Source organism: Thermobia domestica, chromosome 11, assembly GCF_964235325.1.
Source record: "Thermobia domestica chromosome 11, izTheDome1.hap1.1, whole genome shotgun sequence".
Taxonomy (NCBI): domain Eukaryota; kingdom Metazoa; phylum Arthropoda; class Insecta; order Zygentoma; family Lepismatidae; genus Thermobia; species Thermobia domestica.
Genome location: NC_137464.1, coordinates 176400370 through 176412656, shown reverse-complemented (window position 1 = coordinate 176412656; position 12287 = coordinate 176400370). Strand labels below are relative to the sequence as shown.

The window sequence follows — 12287 nt, the reverse complement described above, 5'->3', positions numbered from 1 at the left end:
GTCTTCGGGATCCCTAACGCTCTCGTCTTTGGTGCAAGAGGTCCCGGGTTCGATTCCCGGTGGGAGAGCCTTTGGAATTTTAACAGTCCTCGATGTTTCTGTGTTTGTGTCCCTGTCGTTCTAGGTTAATGGAAAAACAAGTTAAGCGAGTAAAACAAGTAAAACCCAATAATAAGTAGTTAAGCAACACGTTTGTTGAATCAGTTAACTAAAAAAAAAAGAGAATAGTCGTGATACGTTGCCTTCAAACACCGAATCGTTTGGAAAAGTAATGCTTCTCGCCACCTTTTACGATTTTTGTTCTATGGCGATAAGCTCTGACACCGAAAATTAATCATTTAAAGCACTTTTTGTTTAAGTAGAGCTACCATCGGGAGTCGAACCCAGTCCCACGCCAAAGGTTCATACGCTAACAGCTTAACCACGAGGGAACTCTGCAAAAAGAATTGATTATAAATGATGATATTCGCAGAAATTGTTCATGGTTTAGCAAAAAAAAAGTGTGAATTAGTTTATCGCGAGTTAAATTTAGTGATAGGAAAGAAAATCTATATGCTATTAGCTATTACCTACCGTTAGATATTGTCCAAAATAATCTGATGTTAGAGAACCATATCTTGAGTTAGCAACACGGAAGAAAAAGTGACAGCCGCTAAGCCCGTTGCTATGCCAAGCGACGCTGGTGAACAAAACTAGGTTTGCTCAATGGCAGACAGTAGCGTGCTCTACGGACGCTTTTCGGAAACGCACAGAAACATAGAAAGGTTCCTCGCTCGCCCGCGAACGAATGGGGGGAAATATCGAGTGGTTACTTTACAGAAAAGGAAATAATTGTTAAATAAACTAGTGACTATTACTACGTTTTCTTAAAAAAAGTATATATCAAACTAACAATGCTTTAGGTGTTAAGTGTTCGTGTCTATAATGACTAACAGCTATTTTTAACGTGTTCGTCTGAATAAAGTGCAAAAATTTAATTCAAGGAACTTATTGAATTTTATAAAAAGGAATTTCCTCCATCTAGCGTGTGTTTTTTTTACAATACAGATATATTTGTGTGTATATACACATACATATATTTTTGTGTGTTTACGATATTATGTTTTTCCCTGGCCAAATGCAGTGATTTTTTTCTCAGTGAGTGTTCTGGTTACACTAAGCTTATATTTTTGTGATACAGAAAATTATAGTGTCAGTTTGTTCTTGTGCACATAAATAAATTACCTGAGAAAGTGTTCTGTTATCTTGATTATATTTTTTTAAATAATTAAAAAGTGTTATTTTTTTCAACGAAAAGTTAAATGCTATCTATACTGTGATGTTATAACAAATAATCATTTGTTTTTACAATATTTCAATACTGCGTGTTGTGTTCCCCTTCTGGTGTTCCAATTTGTAACATAAAATTTTATTTTTTAAAGAAAAATGGAAGTGATTTTTATGTTAATACTGGATGTTACTGTTTGTCTCACCTCAAACAATATTACCAGAACACAGAAGACAAGCTGCATCTTTGGTCCGGTAAGTGAAAAATCTATGCATGTCCAGTTGTTTTATCTTGAAAGCACTTTTTTAAGATTTATATCAGCACCCAACGTTATTACCTTGAACTATCAAACGTGTAACAGAGTATTATTTACAACGAACAGAAGTAGTTCGTTTGTCGTAAAAGAACGTAATTTGTATAAATGAAGAAGAAACATTAACTTTGTAGCTACATGCTTTAAAATCATGTCGACGTAAGTTATTTAAGAGATTTGTTTTGCTTGAATATGCTTGCAGCAAAGGTTTCCAATATGTTTTTGTTAATCATCGCTCTTTGTGAACAGCAAATTCTATGCTCCCTTTCTATTGAACTAGTCTTATAATGTATTTGATGCATGTAATATCGATTCGATTGAAAGTGAGAACTATCAAAGAAGTATTTCTAATCATTTTAGCACATGACTAAATCTATGGCTAATGAAACACGGAGGTTCAATGCAGCATTCAGAAAAAAAAAAAAAAAAACCCTCTCCATTGACTCTTGTTCCTATCCAGCTACATCCAGTTCTTACATTGTATTCCTATTGGTGGAATATCTATTGCTAATACTATTCTCCCATCTGGGGTTTGGTCTTCCTAATGGTCGTTTCCCAATTGGCTTTGAAGTTAAAATTTTGAAATGTTTCTACTTTCTTCCATTCTGGCTACATGACCCGCCCATTTTAGCTTACTAGAGTTACAAGACCCTAACAGTGATAGATAAACGGCATAAATTATGGAGTTCCTCGTTGCCCCACATTTCGCATTTTGCCTCATTTTGATCCGAATACTCGCATCATGATTTTATTCTCAAATAATTTTTAACACATACTTTCAGAACGTTTCATGCACAAACTTTCAGTACCCCGCACACTGCTCCTAATATTTAATGTCTCTTTACTATGAGAATCATTTGTTTATACTTACAACTCGTTGATTTTATAGGGTACCTACAAAATATATGGAAGATCGTACTATAGGATAGGGCCAGATTTAAACGCTAAGCTTGCCTAGGATAAGTTTCCTCAACGCCAATTCACGCAATGCTCATGCAAGCAACAGTAATAAATTCCTCTTTAAAGTAAACACATACATAATAACATGAAGCTAAATTACTTTGATTAACCTGTTTCTTTGACGATTTCCAGTAGTAGCGTAGCGGCAGAAGAGGCTACGGTAATAGAAGGGTTAGTGGAACATAAAAGATAGGACAAGGAAAAAGGACAATTGTCAAATATACAGAGGTAATTCTAATATCAAAGTGTGGAAAATAGCCAAATATTGTAGTGGATGGGGACAGTTATGATTTCAGGGAATAACCTGGGTGAAACTGCCTCTCCCCTATCGCCATATCTCCATTGATGTTCAATGTGGGCTACAGTACTAATTTTATCCTTCCTTGTATTGAAATTCGTCCCTCTCTCGAGTGAAATCTGAAAACACCACTGGATAGAAGCTTTCCAGTTTGTGGCAATGGCTACCAGTAGTATCAGAGTACATTTGGTAATAATGAATTAAAAAAAAAAAAAAACTAGAATACCTCACTTCCCCTTTATAGCCTCTGCACCCTTCTTCGTTAATAAGATTGCTACAAACGAAAGCATATATCCTCTCGATTTTTTTTTTTTTTTTTTGCGAACCTCAATATCAAAACAGTCTACTATTTGTGGGAGAAAAGTAACCTCTGTTTTTTAAATAAATAAACAAATCTTTTAAAGCCATTGTGAATTATCTCTATCGGAGAAAAAATAAGATAATACTGTATTGTCTTGGTTTCATGCTCATCACTCAAAGCACCTTTAGATAAGTAATGGTTGGGAATTAAAGCTTCACGAGGACTGGCTCACAAAAACCGGCAATAGAAAGTTACCTATGCACAATAACATTTCTTAGGATCATCTCTTTTGAAACAGACCATTTGAAGGCCAAAGAACTGCGTGTGGAAAGATAAACGCCCCACACGTTTTTCTGAATGCCATTCATCGAAGTAATGTGGCCGGCAATATGCTTAAGCTTCCTTTACTTCCCCAGGTAACCATTTAAAAAATACTATGTAAACCTCTTAGCCGCATTGGATCGAGGACAGAACGATTAAAACTTTCTTTCCCTCTGGGAATCGAATCCGGGCCGCTTAGTTGGATGGCGTACGTTTTACCGATCACGCTACCACGCTTCTTATATTATTATTGTTATTGGACTTTGAAATATTCTAAGCGCTAAAGTTAATATGAGAAGAATTTCCCTTTCTAGTACAAGAAATATAAAAATTATAGACCCTAATAATAAAATAACATAAAAATAATTGCCACTTAGTCCAGGGATATAAGATTTATTGAGGGTTAATAATTTTCAACTCGTCCTTGTTATTAAGGTCTTTCATTTTAGTTAATGTTATCCGCTCACTACAGAAGCCAGAGCCGAATTTAGGTTTGATGAGAACCTAAGCTATTGAAGGTAATCGGGCCTTTTCACATATGTCCGGCTGTTGCTTGTCAACTGATATTTTAGGGAGCAGGTTAGCAGGAGGGGTCCAATTACTTACATCATAGAAGCACGCTGTTGCCGTATGTAGATTTTATTTTATTTATTTTTTTAAATCTCGTTTTTGGAAATGTACGTCCAGTTTTTTCCTTTAAATGTGTTGGGAGCCCCCAAAAGAATGGCGTCCTAAGCTATAGCTTGTTTAGCTTACACGTAAATCCGACACTGACAGAAGGTATAATTCTTCGAGATTACTAATTGTATTGAGATGACTTTTGAATTCAGTTCATGATGTTTAAACTTCACTAACTTCATTCAATTTGTCAATCTACCAAAAGTTTTTATAATCTATTTCTAATTCCATTAATTTTTAATATTAATGCCTTTTATAGACTTAATGCGACGGATGATTAATGAAAGTGATTAAAGAATTTGGTGGAACAAGAATGGAGAAGAAAATATGAGAATCTCGAGAGAATCCAAGGGCACGTTCCTGTCCACCACAAACTCACACGGCCTGGAATTCAGACATTGTACTATCTTAAAGATTTTTTGCTACAAGCATATTTTCTTAAAATATATGTATTTTAACTTGTGATTTTTCAATATGCAAATTGATAAGAAATAAAACACACGTATATATTTCTCGTGGTTAGTAAATAGGCATGTCAGTACACATTATTCCTCGTTTTGAGATAAAGAATTTAATAAAAGGTGTCGAATCCTTTTCATTATCTGTTTTTGCGAAAATTTATAGCAACTATACAATGTATCTACCTAAGTATATACAGGTGAACAACTTATCTTGATATGGTCTTGTAATATTAAAATTAACAGACAGAAAGAAAAACTAAAATTTTTGTACCATGCAAATATCAGAAGGAGGACATTATTTGGCATACTTATATCACAAAGTTAACAGTGTTGCCAACCCAGCATAAAGTTTTATTTTTTTCTGATAGCAGTATGTCAGATTATTAGATATTTCAAATTTACATATAAAACAAAAAACTTACAATAGTACATTTGTATTGCAGTTTGTAAGTAAACTAATAACGCTACAGTATCACAAACATCAAAAAAACACTAAATTTTGAAGGGTTCTACAACAATAATAACGTAAGACGGAGGGGGTAATCCCACATGCAAAGTACGTTATTGTCGAATACTATGTTCACCATATGACGTATTTTGAACAAGTAGGAACAATGCTACAAGGAATTGAAAGTTGTATTACTTTCAAAGGACTCCATTTCGAAAAAGTGTTGAGATAAGTATCACATCCATTTATGTACATGGCTTTCAATAGACAAAAATATCGTAACATCGTTTACACTGATTTGATATCTGAAACTATTCGGGAGATACGAAAAAATGGTAAGATTTTATATATTACTTACGGAGTATTTGTAGGAACTTTTAAAACCGATTTTTGATTTATTTTGCTTTCTTAACATTACAACAGTACTTTGTGGTAGTTGTAATTACAAGTTGTGAAAATTACATGTTTTGAAGCAATGTTGCAAATTTTAAAAGATTTTACCATATCTCCAGTACGGTTTGAGATATCAAATCACTGTAAACGGCATTGTGATTTTCACATCTATTGAAAACCATCTGTATAATTAGGTAATATACTTATGTAATCAGTTTTTCGAAATAAACGCTTTTGAAAAAATCGAATTTTCAATCCCCTTGTATCTTTGTTCCTATTAATTGCAAATCCATCATATCACAAACATAGTATTAAACAATAAAATATTTTGGATATGCATTGCCACGTCCACCTCACTTGCGTTGTTACTGCTATAGAGTCCACCAAAATTTGGATCTCGGTGATACTGTAGTATCCTTAGTTTGCTACACTAAATAATAAATGTAACATCCGTTTTTATTTAACATGTAGATCTGAAATGTGTAATAAGCTGTCAGAGTGACATTTCAAGAAATACAACTTTACATTGGGCTGGTAACTCTGTAGCTTTGTGGTATCACAGAGTATGGTAAACAATGTCCCCTGCTGAAATTTGCATAGTAAGACAGCGTTGTCTTTCCATACGTTTAAAAGTTACAAGAGTATATCAAGATAAATGGTTCTGTATATACACAGTGTGTCAATGAACCATACCCGTAAACTGTAAAAAGTGATTCCTCAAATAAAAATAAGAGAGAAAGTTAATATGGACCTGTGGAGAAAAGTGCATATTTTCAGTGCTAGAGCTGTCGACAAGATAAATTACAACATACTCTTATTTCGAATTTGACAAAACATAAAGTGACGTTCCATATCAGCGTAAAGAAAGTCATATATACACACAATCTAAAAGTATATATTTCATCAATCTGTAATGGGTGTAAAAGGGATTATCCAAACGAATAATACCCGGACATACTCTTAACAGAATTCTGAAATTTTTATGCTCTAATTTCAAGGTGGGTCCAAAGTAGGCAAAAGGTAAGCATTGAGAACAGTGGACACAGAATACTTCAGCGGGAAGTTGGAAGAATTAGAGATCGCAACTTCCACGGTTTTTTGTGTTCGAAATAATGCATGCTGCTATGTATTTTGTCACGGTATATTTTACTTTTTTTTTTTTTTTTTTTTTTTTACGTATAAGCAGGGTCGACCATAGGTAATTTGTCGCTCCGTGTAATGGCATCATTTGCTGTTCTCTTTCTCCAGAAAGAACAAACCTTAAAAGTCACGATTTTAAGTATGCTACCCTATAATGAACAACGAAGGAAAAGGAAAGGACACTCGCACTCCGAAAGACCTAAACACTACAAATACAGCTCGTTGTGTCAGTGTTTTCTTTAAATAATATCTATTATGCTAGTGAAAGATAAAACAAATACACCTGCAGAGGAAAGTTGGTAATATATATATATATATACCCACCCAACACAAGTACATACTGATCATGTGTAAAGAATGTTCCTCGAGGTACATTGGAATGTACATGATAGGTACGTGAATAGAGCAATCATGTGAAATACACATGTAAGGAATAAGGTTACTTCCGCCCAAAAGTACGTGCATGACACATACCGAGGAATGTATCTATTATGTGTATATCACGTACCGTGTATGTACTTGACACATTTACTTGGCATTGGCATGTGCCAGGAATGTACTAGGCATGTCAGTTATGCTCCTTAGGGCAGTGCTATGCAACTGGGGGTGCGAGTACTAAAACCTTAACGCTTCATTTTGACGTTCGAATTTAGAAGCTTGTACTTTTAAAAAAAGCCAAGCAACTAACTCTGAAATATATGCCCTCCTCCGGCACCTGTGTGGCAATTTAACTATCTATTAAAATACTACAGTAACATTTACGAGCGACCGAGCTCTAACCTATAATCTTAGCATTCAAACCTTTGATTTACGGTTATTTGTGATTTCACGTTTATAACAAAGACAAATATTTTTAAAAGAGTGTAGTTTAAATAAATTACTGAAATAAATATTTTTCACAAAGTTTATCCTTTTAAATTATTGTTCAAAGGCCTTTGCCTTTAATAAGCCTTCTCCGACATACATGCAAATGAATTGTGCTGCCATCTTTGGAGCTCTTTTAAAATACACATATATGTTTCTCGACAATGAGATCTCAGAAACTACAGGCTCTAGAAAGATGACGTTTTCAGTGATCGATTGCAAATTTCATGTAGATTGTCCAGTTCTAATTGAATATTTAAAAAACATGGGCACTATTTCTTTAGTACATTTTTACGGGTACATTGGAAGTGTTGAACTTTCAAAAAATAAAATAAAACATCACATCCTAATCATTACACATTCCAACACCACACTGTTGTATATAGCGGTTGTATATGTCTCCGGCATTTGTTTCATAGCCAAATAATAATGGAAAAGGAAGGATAACCATTTCCTGAAGGATGTCTATATTATCAGGCTGACTTTCTTTAAGGAGTTAGTTTATACTTAAACTTACGTCTTCCCGAACATTTTATTTAACGTCTAGTTTTAACGTACAGGTTTTGAACTAATTCTCTGCTGTGTAACGTCACAATATAACCATCAATGCTAATTTTATGAGGACAATTCTGCCAGTGGGGTTTAGAATGTTACAACCTAGAGAACGCATCAAACGTCAGAAAATTGCAAAATGACACACACAATATATTACAATGTGGCTAAACTCAGAAAGTGGCTATAGAAGTGAAAAGCATATGGCTAAAAAGCCACTATTGGCTCTTTGGAAATTATGTGACTAACGACGTTCTCAAAATGGCCAGATCTCGTCACAAAGTGGCTAAATTGGCAACCCTAGTCGCAATACGAAGCAAACGCACAACCATGCCATGGTACATGGGGTATGTGCCATTCACATTCCTCACATTCCAGTGAAGCATGTAAAAGTACCTTTCAAGTGTCAGAAATTCCTCGAAAGGCACGTACCTAGCGACACGTGCTATGCATATGAAATGTACATGTTTCAAGTACCAGGTACGTAAACGGTACATATGGAACTTAAATGGCACGTTCCTAGAATGTACCTGGTTGGGTGGGTATATATATATATATATATATATATATATATATAATTCAATATCAAGCTTCAATCGCATTATATCAGTTTGCAATTCCAGTGTAACTAGCTCTCTCATCTTTATTTCTTGATTTTCGTTCTACATCTGTTAAAAATTTTAAAAAAAATCTTGTTTCTACCTTCAATGATAAGAAACTTGTGACAAAGACAAGACTAATTATCGTATCAAAACTGTGATAACTAACTATAAATGGAACAAATGTTCGCAAGTTCGAGAATTGAGTTCTTGTATTTATCAACCAAGCAATTCATAGTGGGATTTGGTTGACTTTTTGCTTTAGCACTGTCTATGTGACCTTGAACTAATGCGACCTAAACACGATTTATGAATATAGTATTCAATTAGAAGGTCAGCTTAGCTACCATCATCATGAAGTCTGTTTCCAACAAGAAATATTTATTTTAAACAATATAGTTATGACAGATTTTGCCGCCCCTCGAAACTTGTCGCCTTGTGCAAATGCATGTGTTGCACATATGGTACAGCCGGCCCTGCATATAAGCGTGAAACAAGACATCGCGGCATGTGTTATCCTGAACACGAGGAATTGTGGTGTTGGTGGCCTCTAATACTTCTGTATTATTTCACTGACAGTAAAACGTCAAAACTTCTGGATTAATATGATGTAAATCACAGTTGAAAAGTTTATTATGGCATAAACTTATAAACTTGTGTCATTTAATGTAAGTCTAGTTTTCCCTCGGCATCAAGTTTTAAAAATAGAACAATTACACAAGTAGTAAATGTATACTGATGTCACAAGTTTAAGCACTTTGTACTTCAGAGAGCGCAGAAGTGCAGAGAGAACATAGGTGTTAGAGAACTCACAATTCACTTCATAGTATCATAGTAGTTACAATTTCATAGTACCAGTATTAGACACTAAATGACTTACCCAAGCTCGTAGATAAAACAAAGTTAAATTTTGGTTTATTTAACTCATATTAAACTCTCGCTTACTTTGGTGTTAAACATTGGTTTACATAAAGCGAAGAACAAAAAGGAACGTAAATGAAAAGCAAATTGGCCTTATTTATTCATTTTGCGTAAACAAACAATTTTGCGTAATATGTCTTAAAGTAAGAATTAGATTAAATTAATCAGTAAGTAGAACGTTGTAGCTATTGAACGGAATATCTTTCAAAAATCAATATTTCTGTGTATAAAAGCGTGACATATTTTTGTAATTGTTGAACCATTGAGTTGAATACATATTAAAATAGTATTTTAAGAAATTAAATTCGTGGAGATATAGTTCGTACTGCACATACGTTATGTTCGAGAAACAATAATTTTTAAGCCCACCTCGCTGGTATAGTAGAACCGGTGGCAGTAGCCAATGGTCTCGGAGTTTTGGTTTTGGATCATGAGGCACAATCCATCGTGGGTTTGAGTCTCGTTGAAGAGCATAGCGCTTTTAACTATTCCGAATTTTCTGTGTTCGTGACTGTACCTATCTTGTTGGATTCAGTAGAATATGCAGTAACATTGCTTAGAACACCATGAAGACAGAGTCCTGGTTTGGGCGAATAAAAAATAACGTAGTAACTAGTGCGCAAGCCTTTGGTGAACGGAGTATCAAGTTCGATTCCCGTGAAAAAGCATTACGATGATTCGTGTTCCACCTTAAACTGTAGAGCCATGCTCCAGGAGCGGATCCATAGGGGTATCCGCTTTGTCCGGTCCCATTTCTTAAAAAAAAAAAAACTTACTATCTCAACATATATTTGTACACTTTCTCAATAATACTATACTTGTTTAACAGCGAAATGATTGATGCAGCATGAAAATTTGATCTTACACTTCATCTGTACTCTTTCTCTTATAAAAACAATCTACTTCTATCATTTTCTTGTGAAAAAATTGTATATGTGGAAGTATTTTACAATTACTAATCGTCTTTTCGGATACAGAATAATACCCGTTCAATAGTAGATAGACGTACTGTCTTTTCTTCCTCCAAAGTTTGGATTCCCTCCTACCAAATATTTCTGGGTGCGCACCTGCATGTCTCATATATCCTCGGTGCTGAAAAGGAAAGCTAAACTTCAACAAAATAATTAGAAAGGTTCTTTTTCTTATTATCTGCTATGTAAACAAAAATCCATGTTAAGAACTATCGAAGACTAGTCTACCAGACTACAATAAATTGTAGTTAGTTATTGGATTTTTTTCGCACTTGTTGCTAGTTTTCTTTCCTTCAGGAATGTGTTGTTTCTTTCTTTGCTTTGTGATTTTATGTCAATACCAAAATTCGGCTTTACTGGAGATGAAAACGAAATATTTTTCACACCGAAACCAGGAGTATAAAGTTTGAATGGCTCGAGCCTAACTCCATGGGACCGAATGCTTTAGGAAACCTGCCAAATGGCACTGTTTATAAATTAGATCTATAAACGCCCGTACACAATGAGCAGTGGCGCCCGAAGAAATTTTTCTAGGGAGGGAGTATCTTCATGGTTACTATATTACGTCTGGTATTTAATATACGTGATTTGTTGTATTACATGTACATTTTCATGAGCCAGGGGGAACCCCACCTCTCCCCTTGGGGCGCCCATGACAATTAGTATTGAGTTATTACTCATTTATTTGTTTATTTCCCGCAAAACACAAGTTAGAACTGCCAACGAAAATACAGAGAAATTTGAGAAGAGAAAATGAGTGCACAGTGGAGTAAGTCTTCCAGATCATATTTTGCAATAAACATATTATGAAAATAGGACCTTTGTTCAGCGATAGGGGGCCAGCCTTTTCACCTACTTTTTTGAGATATTCTTCTCAGATTCGGTCGTTTTATGATTCCATATGTTAAATTAGGTTAGGTTAGGTTACCAATATTTAATTCACATAGTATTGCCGAGTGAGCGTTAACGAGTGAAAGCGGGTTAGAGCCCCGCAATGCACGTTGTTTTCTGTCTTCGTTACGAATAGTTCACTTTCTTCTCCCACGTAAGTCACTATAAAGTTCAAGTTCGGTAATCTAGCGCTAAATTAGTTAAAAATTTTCATCACATTTTACTTAAATATCAATTACCAGTCACAACTTTCAGCTCACTTCTGTAAATCATACTTTTTTATTTTATTTTATTTTATTTTATTTTATTTATTTATTTTTGCCAGTTTAGGCTCCCATCTCTAAACTGTTACCGAAAATAGGATTCAGTTTGTAATAAAGTTGCAGGAATTTGTTTGTATATCGCAATATGTAAGTCATTCTAAAATGATAAGAAAACTCGAGAGAAAGTTGTTGCTTTCGCACAGTTGTTTTCGTCCTGTATAATGGATAATTCATAGAATGCACGTATTTTAAACAGACGAGAAAATAATTAATTAGTAATCAAAACTTAGCTTTCAAATATAATTAAGTTAAAAGATGTATTGGTAGTATTATTTTTTTTCTGAAATTTTAAAATCTTATCACTAAATTCTTACCACTTTGTGAAGTCAGGTACCTTCATAGCTTGCGTCCCGTGACTAAAATCCGTAAATCCTGCTTTAAAATGAGGCATCCTTTCATTTAAAACGAATTTCATATCTACTGCATTTTTGCACTATCTAAAATGTAAAATGTTAATTCAATAAATACATATATTAAGGTGAACTTTTACTTTTGATCCCAAAAATAGATGCTTCTAGTACAATAGCGATTGCTTACTCTGGTTCTTAACTTCTCAAACAATGCAGCAATGATATTTTCTCCAAGT

General features: G+C 34.4%; 1 protein-coding gene across 1 annotated transcript in view; it reads left to right on the top strand.

The window, feature by feature from the left end:
* The first annotated feature begins 712 nt into the window (after positions 1–712).
* The window catches only part of LOC145664571 (uncharacterized), an 822099-nt gene continuing 810524 nt past the window's right edge, over positions 713–12287 (top strand). Inside the window, exon 1 of the mRNA XM_081731348.1 lies at positions 713–1521. The gene's annotated coding sequence lies outside the window, so the exon portion shown is untranslated. The remainder of the gene's footprint in view (positions 1522–12287) is intronic.